Here is a 10,418-nt window from a genome sequence, read left to right on the forward strand (position 1 = left end):
GAAAAGCTTGCCTAGGGTGCCATTTTCCCATCCCTGCAACTATAGATTGACTTGTGGGGTGTACAAGAGGCAGGATTGACCAGTGGTTAGGACACTAGCCTGGGATATGGGAGACCTGGGTCCACCATAAATTTCCTATGACCTTAGGCATGTCACGTAGCCTGTCTGTGCCTCCGTCCCTTGTCTGTAAATGGGGATACTTCCTTACTCCACAGGCATGTTGTGAGGGTAAATAAAGCCGTGAAGTGCTTTGAGATCTACTGATGAAAAGCCCCTGTATAGGAAATACAGGGCTTCCATTTACAGGTGACATGGAAAGCACATGATAAAAACATCAGATGCTAAAACAGCTATGTCCCTTCAGGATGTGGCCTGGATTCTGGCACTCTGCAAGGAAGATCTCACTACTTGGTTGACTTTTTTGGGGTCATTGTCCAATTGGTAACCTTTTCTCTGAAGTGTTATTGGACTGAGTTCTGTGCAGAACTCCCTGTGAAGTCGCTGAGGGTTTGGCAAAAAGAAAATGGCCCAGAACTGAGCCCCAGATCTGAGACTTTTTGGACTGTGCTGTGCAGGGATTCTGTGACGTGGGCAAACATCCACTGGAACTTGGGTCATCCCATCTGAAACTTTCACTTGTGATTGAATTAAAAGTAGTACCTAGGCTTCCGGGTGTCGCTCTTACTCTGTGCATCTGATCTGAAGAGGATTCCCTAATGTTGGTGCATGGAAACATTTTCAGTTCTTTTCAAAATAGTTGAGTAACTTAATTTGAAAGTCAAGCCCACAAAATAAGCTTGTAATCTAACTTCTCATTTTGAGATAAAACCTATCTTACATCAGAAATATTTCCCCCACTTTCTTCACCCAAGTCCTGGACAAACCCCCTTGATGCCTTCCCATGCATTTGGTAAGGGGGTAATTATGAGGGCAAGATGCTTGATCATTTTTGCTAACTGCAAGGATCAAAGCTTTTCCTAGGGAGAAAGCAGCATCTTGTGAACATCAGAATGCTGGAGTGTTGATTTCATGCTGTTGCTGCAGCAGTCTGTAGCTCACGAAAGCTCATGCTCAAATAAATTGGTTAGTCTCTAAGGTGCCACAAGTACTCCTTTTCTTTTTGCGAATACAGACTAACACGGCTGTTCCTCTGAATACAATCACCACTGTAAGTCTCCTAGTGGAAGGATGTCTGTATGGTGCTGTAGTAATGCACGCAGCTTAAAATCGAATCCATTGAAACTGTATTGTAAAGCAAAACATGGAACTAGTGAGGTGGAGAGGAGAGAGAGGTAGGGGGTATTTGGGTAAAGTACAGACCTGGGAGTGAGGAGATCTGGGTTCTATTTCCACTTCTGCTACTTGACACACTGTGCAACCTTGGAGCAAGTCACTCCAAGTAGTTTGATAAGGGACTTAGTAAAAATAGTATCAGGAGGGTAGAGTGAGTGGGTTGCATCTTTATTGTGTCTCATTGACTTTCCGTATCCAATGTGCTCAGTTTGCAAATGTGTGTTTAAAAAAAAAAAATCCTGGTAATTGGCAGCCCTGCAAAATCAAATTAAAATTTGAGTGGCAAAGTGAAGTGGGTGCTTCTTCGCATGTGCATAGCTGCTAGCAATAAGGGTTTTACAGGCCAGACTAGGCCTTTGGTTACAGCTGTGGAACTGCAACACCTGCAGTCTATTCCCTTAGTGATGCCTGTGCTACCCCCTTGCTGTCAGTGGGTTTAGACGGGTGAACTTGACTGGTGCTTAGTAAACAATTCTGCCATGGATGGAATAGAGTCCAGCTCCCTGTCCCTTAGCTGCATTGGCTGTGGAGAGCCAAGCGGAGTAAAAGCAAGCAACACATTTTGTCACTAGAGTCAAGCTCTGCTTCTGAATACACAGAAGGAGCAGATGTCTTGAGTCCAAGAGCCAGATTGCTACTCTCACTTAGTGGTTTTATTCTGGATAACTCCATTGACTTCAGGGTAGTTATTCCTGATTTACATTACAGTAAAATCATAATTGGGCCCAGAAAGTTTTTAGAATCAATCCACGTAGAATCTCCCTGGGCCTCCATTTTTTTCCCCTTCTGTAAAAGGCTGCTAAAATGATCAGGGAGGGTTGAGAGTGTAACTATGTAATGACTAAAGTCTTTTGAGCTCCTTGGATGGAAGTGGCTATAGAAGTACAATATTTTTAATGTGCATCCTCATGGTGAGTATGAAGCAAAAGTGTTACCAAAATTGAACTTTTTGTTGCCAAATTTGAAAAAGCATATTGGTATTTTGCATTTATAAAAAACCAGTGTGCTCTCTAAGTATCTAATGATGGCCTTGCTTGCTAAAGCTGATGGTGAAGATTGGACAGCTCAACCGCTTATACAGAAGGAGAGCTTGGTTCATTGCCCATAGAAATCAGTGGAATGACTCCCATTGACTGCAGTGGGCCTTTAATCAGGCGCTGCAAAAATCAAATATCTTGATGGTCTGACATGGATGTCAGTCACTGAGCAGGGGATGCTGAGAGTTTGCATGATCTTAGGTGTAGAGTAGATTCAGGGCATGTGTATTATGGAAATGGCATGCCCATAACATCTGAACAAACCACAAAGCAGCATATCCTCTTGTGGAAATCAAGGCAGGATGGCTTCAAGGGAAGTCTCCATTAGTTGCCCTGGAGTTTGTATAGACACCTCCACCTATGTAGTATCTGTCCCGTCAGTGCTTCGAAACAAGATGGCTGCCTCTGGGTCCTAATGGAGAAGTTGTGAATGTTTTGACAGCAGCAACCTGACTGGGCTGACGGCTGAGAAACAAGTTAACTGGGTACTAGTATTTGAAGTCCTAACTGCTAAGGATGGAGAAGAATTAGTTTGAAATGTTACAAAAGGCTAAAAGTAGAAGTAACTGTACGTGTGAAGCTGATTGGGAAGAATTTCCCAGTGGTGAGATCTGTTGGACTCAAGAGTAGTTTCCCAAGGGAATTGTGCGAAGTCCCTGGGTTTGAGATGTTTAATGCTAGGCTGAATGGAACACTGGAGAATGTACTTTAGGGAATAACTCTGCATTGGCCAGGAGGCTAGAGATGGACTACATGCTGTAAAGGTCTTCCCCATCTAACTTCTGTGTTTCTGTCACAGGTGAACAAATTTATCCCCCTCCCCTGCCCCAAAAAAGCTGAAATCTGCCTGGAAATGAACAGAGAAGATACTATGGTTAGAGAATACAGAAATTCCCAGAGGCTGCCATCAAGAAATTCACCAGTACTATAGACCGAATGAAATATTACAAAATGATAGTGGTTGAAAGGCTATAATCCTGGGCATTCCCTTTTGGGTTGAGTGGATTTATTTTTCTGAATACTATTGTGGCGTTACCAGATCAGAACATGAACACAAGGGCTCTCCAGCCATCCGATTTCTACAAGGGTCCCAATGGGAAGATCCAATCTGAAGAATGGACTGGCCATCTGTATATAGCATCAGCTGCAGACTTCAGGGAAGAAGTGGTGTCATCCTGCTTTATTAGCAGAAAGCTCCCTTTTTGGTAGACCTTCACCTGACACTGACTTGCAGAAGAAGGGGCTAGCCAAAACAGACTTTTCAGGAAGAGAACATTGCTGCTGCCCTAATGTATCCAGCAATGCTTGGGCGAACCTACTGAAATAGGTTCCTGGCAAAACTCTTGAAGTCAATGGGACCAGGATTTGTTGTCAGGTTGATTGTCTGTTAGGAACTAAGCTGATACAGATGTCCCTTTGGGTGGTGGTGGGAATAGTCACTTAGGTGACAGTTAGTAGACTCCGCTGTGAAGCTGAGGGAATTTCCTGGAGAGCAGAGTTTCCCAATCTGGAGTCCATGGAGCCCCTCCAGATGGTCTGCATAAAATGGCAAAGCAACTCTTGGTTTGCAAGCAGCGGCACTTTCTGCCAATTGTCACCCAGTCCAGGATTTCTCAGCAGTGCCAATGTCTCTTTCTAATCCATTTAATATAAAAAAATAAAACACCTCTATCTTGCATGGTGTCTTCATGCCTCTGTTGCTGGTTCCTTTCGTGCAAAATCATCAGTGGGCAAACTCACAAACACCAAAATTCAAGAGGGAGAAATAAATAAAGGATAGAACAAACTGCAAAGTGACAGAGGAGGGCTGCAGACAACTGAGGGGGATGTGGTACTAACAGATGGAAAATCCTACCTCCAGAGACAGGAAACCAACCACACAGACACACATGGGAGGATGTCACCAAACAGCCCCACCCATTGCACTGAGAAGTTCATTTCAGTCTTGTCTAGTAGTATCCTGATGTGACTGTCATGTATCCAGCAATCTGTCAGGGAGGTGTGAAATCTGGAACGAGAGGCTGGGGAAGGAGTGGTCAACAAAAGCATCTGTCTTCTGAGTAATTATACTGAGCTCTCTTCATTTGTAGTGTAACCCACATGTAGGTTGTGAGGTATTTCATGGTGGTGGGTAAGTGTCATTATCCCTGTTTCAAAGATGGGGGAGAAATGAAGGTTGAGTGAAAAGTCACATAGCGAGCCAGTGAAAAGCTGGGGGAAGAGGTCAGTCTTCTGGCTCACAGTTCTGTGTGGGGTCCACAGAGTGAGTGAGTGTAATTTTTTTCTTTTTAGAACTACTGTAGTGATCCGACTAGTGGATGAGTAGCTGTCAATACAGCCCTTTATTCTGGATTAAATTCACTTTTAAAATCCACATTGGGTACCAAAGCTGTTTTAGTATAGACAAGCCCTTAAACAGAAGGCGTTGCTGCTTAATTATATTGGTAAGTTAAGCAGCAAACTCCCTAATGTGGACACAGTTCTATTACAGTAGGAAAGTGCTTATCCTCATACAGGAAGGGGAATAAACCATACAGATACAGCACATGTTAGACCAGAATAACTGCACTGGTAAACCATCCCCCTAACTGACCTATACTAGTATAATTTTGCTAGTGTAGACTAGGCCTTGGTAACCACTTATGCACTGCACACTTGTTACTGTAGGTACTGATTGTTATCATTTGCTAGTAACTGAAACTTGTTATAAACAAACTTAGATCCTCCCACCTGGCCACGCCAATGTGTTAAATGTTTTACCATTCTTCCTGGTGGATTTCTTGCCTGGTCGTGAATGACACATCTTGCTTTTTAAAGGAAATTTGGACACTTCTGTCTCGAATTTTTTATGTGAAACTTGCATAGTATGAGAGCAAGGTCTCTGGCAAGTGATGGGTTTTTCAACCCTTACCTGTAAGTTTTGTCTCAGGGATGTCTCCAGTGACTGGTCTTCGATAAGTAGCTATGTAAAAAAGACGCCCAATTCTCTCTTGAAAATCTATCTACTTTATTTAGGTGCTTAAATGTGGGCCAGGCTGCAGGTGCAGAGCCCTCCTGAGAATTCCAGCCTGCGTGGCCAGACTTTCGAAAACTCCGCATGCTGAATGCTGAGCTGTAGAAAACTTGGCTCTTGTTTAGGTGGCTAAATGGGGACTGATTCCTTCTGAAAATCTGCCTATCACGAACAGTGTCCCAGCTGACACAGGCATGTCCCTGCAGCTTTCCTCAGCAGTTCTCAGACAGCCCACGCACTGTGCACATATCTACATTGCTGATCTCTGGTCAGTTGGTTCTCTTGGCTTGGCTGAGCTAGCTGGCCTCCAGTTTGAAAGAGCTGCAGTCTTTGGAGATGTGATTGTTGCTCTGGTTTGGTGCAAATGGGGGATCCTAGAGATCGGGGACAAAAGTGACGGGAGACTACAGCTAAAAAAAGCTTCTAAAACTTGGCTGGTTTTCTCACCCCGCCCCCATGCTCTCCCAAAAAATCTGAGGAAAGCAATGAGTGAGGAAGATAATCTGTGCCATGGCCCTTGCTCTGAGTAGGCTCCCAGCTCCAGCCTTGAGCATGAGAAACAACCCAGCTTCTGCCTCAGCATTACAGTCCTCATGCACTCTGACCTCGTTGCTGGGTTCCCAGTCACAGCCCCATGGACTCGCCACCCCCATGACTTGACACAGCAGCCTCTGGTTTGCTGTCAGCCCCTGGACCCTGCCGGATGTGGGGCAGCCATGTACGCTGCAGCTGAGCTCCCAGCCTGGAACAATGGAGCCATTGAAGGCTGGAGCCAAGGGTTAGACTCTGACTGCCCGGGCTGTGGGCTGCGGATGAGAACAGCTGAAGCCTGCTTGTTCTGTCCTGACCAAATTACAGCCCAAAATAGGAGCCTGGTGGAGATTCTCGGGCTGGGCTGCTTCAGCTGAAGGCCTGGTCTTGTTTGTTTGCTGGTTTTTTTTTCCAGAGTATTTATGGATCTAAGGTGGGGCGGGGGACTGAGCTGTTGCGTGTATTCTTTTAATGTTAAAGCGCACTGCTTATTTTTTTCTCTAACTAGGAGGCTGACGCTTCTCTGGGAACTCTCTGCCCATGCTCCGGGCCCATGAAGGCCTGTGAGGGAGTGTGCCCAGCAATGTCTGCTCGCCTTCCAGGGCTGGGGACAGAATTGCCTCTACATCTGAGCTGCAGATGGGCACCCTATGGGGGAGAGCGGAACTGGGCAAGGCTGCTGTGGAGGGAGGTCCTACAAGGAGAGGTTAATCTGGGAGTGTTTATGCTTCATCACTTCTGTCCCATTGGTTGAGATGCACCATTTATATTTGGTGTCTGCTACATTTGGTAGCATGAACAACTCAGGAGTCTGTCTTGCCACTCAACCTGGCTAACAAGCAAGCCTCAAACCACCCTGGGTACCTCTGTGTTCCCCCCTTCCCTTGTGCTCATTCCTTCTGTGTAAAGGGACTTGTCCAGTGGATGGGGGATTAGACTGTGACTTGGGAGACCTGGCTTCATTTCTTGCCTCTGCAACTAACCTACTATGTAGCCTTGTCCAAGTCACTTAATCTCTTTGTGCCTCTTTCCCCTCCAACCTGTTCTGTCTTGCCTGTCTAGATTGTTTTGGGGGCAGGGACTCTCTACAATGGTTTGTACTGTCTAGTGTAGTGAGAGCCCAATTTCTATTTGGGGCTGTGGGGGCAGGCGTCTAGCTGCTACTCTGATACAAAGACCAGGCAGTGAGCCACAAGAGACCCCAGATCTCCTGAGTCCCAGTGCTGTGCTGTGCCGTGCCGGAACCACAGAACCAAGTTCAGGGATTCTGCTATTCTCTCCCCTTCCTAAGGGGATATGGAGACTGTATGTTTTGGATCACCCTCTGGTAGAACATTATCCAGGGTAACTCTTCTTTCAACCCTCCCTCAGGGTTCCTAATCTCACACTAAAAGTGAAAGATTTTTAAGATCAGATATAAGATGCTGATGGGGCAGCTTCCCATGCTTTTCTCTTTGAATGCCTTTAAAAATTAATTGAGGAAAACATGTGGCTAGCAACTGTTCCTTGGTGCATGTGACACCAGGCTCCAGCAGTTCCTGTGCCCCGTAGCAAGCCTGAAGCTGGTGCCTGCATATGGCTGACCTGATCCCAGTTGTGCCCTTTGGCCTGATTGCAGGCTGTGTGCTGGCTGTGCCTGTCGGCAGGTAGGTTTGATGGCTTTTATGCCCAGGGGCCGGGTTGATGCCATCTCTAGCCTTTATTTTTTTCAGCATGTCTAACGGGTTCCAGGCTTGGAGAGTGTGTGTTTGGGTCTTTTGGGCAGCTCTTTGTGCACCTGTAACTCACCTATGTGTGTGTGTAACCCATCTAATGGCTGATACACAGGAAAGGATAAGAGTCTACTACAGCTATTGGAACATAGCATCGCTCCAGTGGCAGATGCTGGTGGTTTTTAGAGCTGAAAGTCCTGCGTTCAAACCCAGTGATGACCCAAGCAGAGAAGGGGGATTAGTTATCGATTGTATAGGGGAAAGCCCTCTGCCTTTGTCCCTTCTGTTGCTCTCCTGTCTAACAGTTACACAACTTTTTTGGTGGGTTAACAGGATGTTAACCTGTGTCTTGAAGTGTTGGTCTGCTTTGCAGTTGCAATATCTATTGTATCTGACCACGTTTAGTTTATTCTGGGGATATGTGGTGACACCTTATGAAAAGTGCCATTGGAAATCTGATGAGGGTGTTGGGTGTGTTTAATTTACCTGTGTTAACTAGGTGTTTATAACGAATCTTTGCACAGCTCCTGGAGCTCATTGGTGAGCTGGACACTTGATAAATCTAGGCTTGGATTTTCAAAGGATATTGGGAACCCAATTTCTTTCGAAGTTCAATGACTTGGGTACCCAACTCTCCATGGCTTTGAAAAATCTCATCCCTAGATAACATGGGGAATGGGATTGGCAGGGAAACTCCTTCACTGTGGTGGGGGAAGTGAATAGTGAAGGCTGGTGCAGGGATATCTGCTGCCCTAGGACCAGGTGCTTATAACTGAAAGGACACCGGAAGTCTGAGCAATGTCTTTCGTAGCATCTTCTGTACTGGAGCTACCTGAAAGGAGAGGCAAGAAAGAGTGATGCTGGGTGGGCCATACTGCAGCTTGGCTAAGCCGTGGGAGATGCCTCCTGGAAAATGGAGAGGAGTGCCCTGTCGTCTCTCAAACTGTCATCTCAGGCCTCTTCAACAGCCTCCATTAACATCTACTCTGGGTGTCTGAAAAGGGACCTCGATTATCACTTCAAAAGGTTTTCTCTCCCCCCACCCCACTCTCCTGCTGGTAATAGCTCATCTTAAGTGATCACTCTCCTTACAATGTATATTTTTTTCATGGTCTGTGTGTATATATAAAATCTCCTCACTGTACTTTCCGCTTTATGCCTCCGACGAAGTGAGCTGTAGCTCACGAAAGCTTATGCTCAAATGGTTAGTCTCTAAGGTGCCACAAGTCCTCCTTTTCTTTTTTTGAAAAGGGACTGAGATCTGTCTCCATCAGAACTTGATGGCCTCCCTCAGGGCTGCTGTGCTGTGAAGATGAGTGAACAGGGGCAAAGTGTAGGAAAGTTTTGGTTACTGGCAGTAAAAGGAACGTGTAGCTGTTTGATTTGATTTGAGACTCAGGAAGGCACAAGCATTAGCTGTGGAGCCTCAGGATAAGGGGCCTGTTAGCTCCTAGGGATGACGTTAATCTACCAATTAACATATCCCACACCTCATTCCCCATGTGTCATTCTGATCACTGACTCAGGACTCCTGTGATGCTTTCAATACTCCCATTTCCGCACATGGGCCAGTGTTTTCACAGCTGGGTGACTACAGTTAGGCCCCTAAATCCTTATTTAGAGTAGCTAGTTACAATCAAAGTGGCGGATTTTTGAAGACACTGAACATCTGTAAAAAGAAAAGGAGTACTTGTGGCACCTTAGAGACTAACCAATTTATTTGAGCATGAGCTTTCGTGGGCTACAGCTCACTTCATCAGATGCATACCGTGGAAACTGCAGCAGACTTTATATATACACAGAGAATATGAAACAATACCTCCTCCCACCCCACTGTCCTCATCAGATGCATACCGTGGAAACTGCAGCAGACTTTATATATACACAGAGAATATGAAACAATACCTCCTCCCACCCCACTGTCCTGCTGCAGGACAGTGGGGTGGGAGGAGGTATTGTTTCATATTCTCTGTGTATATATAAAGTCTGCTGCAGTTTCCACGGTATGCATCTGATGAAGTGAGCTGTAGCTCACGAAAGCTCATGCTCAAATAAATTGGTTAGTCTCTAAGGTGCCACAAGTACTCCTTTTCTTTTTGCGAATACAGACTAACACGGCTGTTCCTCTGAAACCTGAACATCTGTAGTTCCCTTTGACTCTGAAAATCACACCTGTGACATTAAGTGCCTACGCAAGGCTTTAGGAACCTAACTTTGGATCTCAAGTTTGGAAACTTTGGCCTGAATCTGATTCTGACCAAACTTTTGCAGGTGTAAATCAGGTGCAATACCACTGATAGCACTAGCGTACAACTGTGAGCTCTGGTTTGGCCCACTAACTGCACTGGCTCACATTTTGCACTCAGATCTGTGTGTGCAGCTCCTAGTGAAATCTGTGTAAAATCTCCCAAGCACATCCAAGGATAAGATTTGTCCTGTTCTGTTCACATACTGCAAAAGAACCAAAGGGTTAATGCCTGACTTCTTTGGGACTACAAGAGCCATGGGTCCCCTTCGCTTCCACAGATAAAGTGCAAAGTAGAGCAAGACAAAGCCTTGCAACAGAATCCTTCCAGTATCCCCACAGATCTCCTTGTGTGCTGCAAAATGCACTGTTGCAGCTGGCTAGCAAGGAACCAGTTTGGAAAAGAAGTGCCTGATGTAACATGCAGCTCCAGATTAAAGGGTTTGTGTGTGCTGGAGTTGGGTAAAACGTTTCGATTTGCCCCTTCCCCACCTTCTAGTTGTAGTTTTCTGGTCTGTTTGGAGCTGCTCCTACCTTTCTGGGTGTCTTAGTGTTCTATCCCCGCCCCCCTGTTGTGGCTGAGCACT

The 10,418-nt window shown here is 45.7% G+C and overlaps 1 long non-coding RNA gene across 2 annotated transcripts in view; it reads left to right on the forward strand.

Moving 5' to 3' along the window:
• Positions 1–4,008, forward strand: part of LOC142069435 (uncharacterized) — a 47,985-nt gene extending 43,977 nt beyond the window's left edge. For both annotated transcript variants that reach the window (XR_012665256.1, XR_012665257.1), the window contains exon 2: positions 3,130–4,008. This is a non-coding gene — a long non-coding RNA (uncharacterized LOC142069435). The remainder of the gene's footprint in view (positions 1–3,129) is intronic.
• The last annotated feature ends 6,410 nt before the right edge of the window (positions 4,009–10,418 follow it).

The sequence above is a fragment of the Caretta caretta genome, chromosome 16, assembly GCF_965140235.1.
Source record: "Caretta caretta isolate rCarCar2 chromosome 16, rCarCar1.hap1, whole genome shotgun sequence".
NCBI classification, from domain to species: Eukaryota; Metazoa; Chordata; order Testudines; family Cheloniidae; genus Caretta; species Caretta caretta.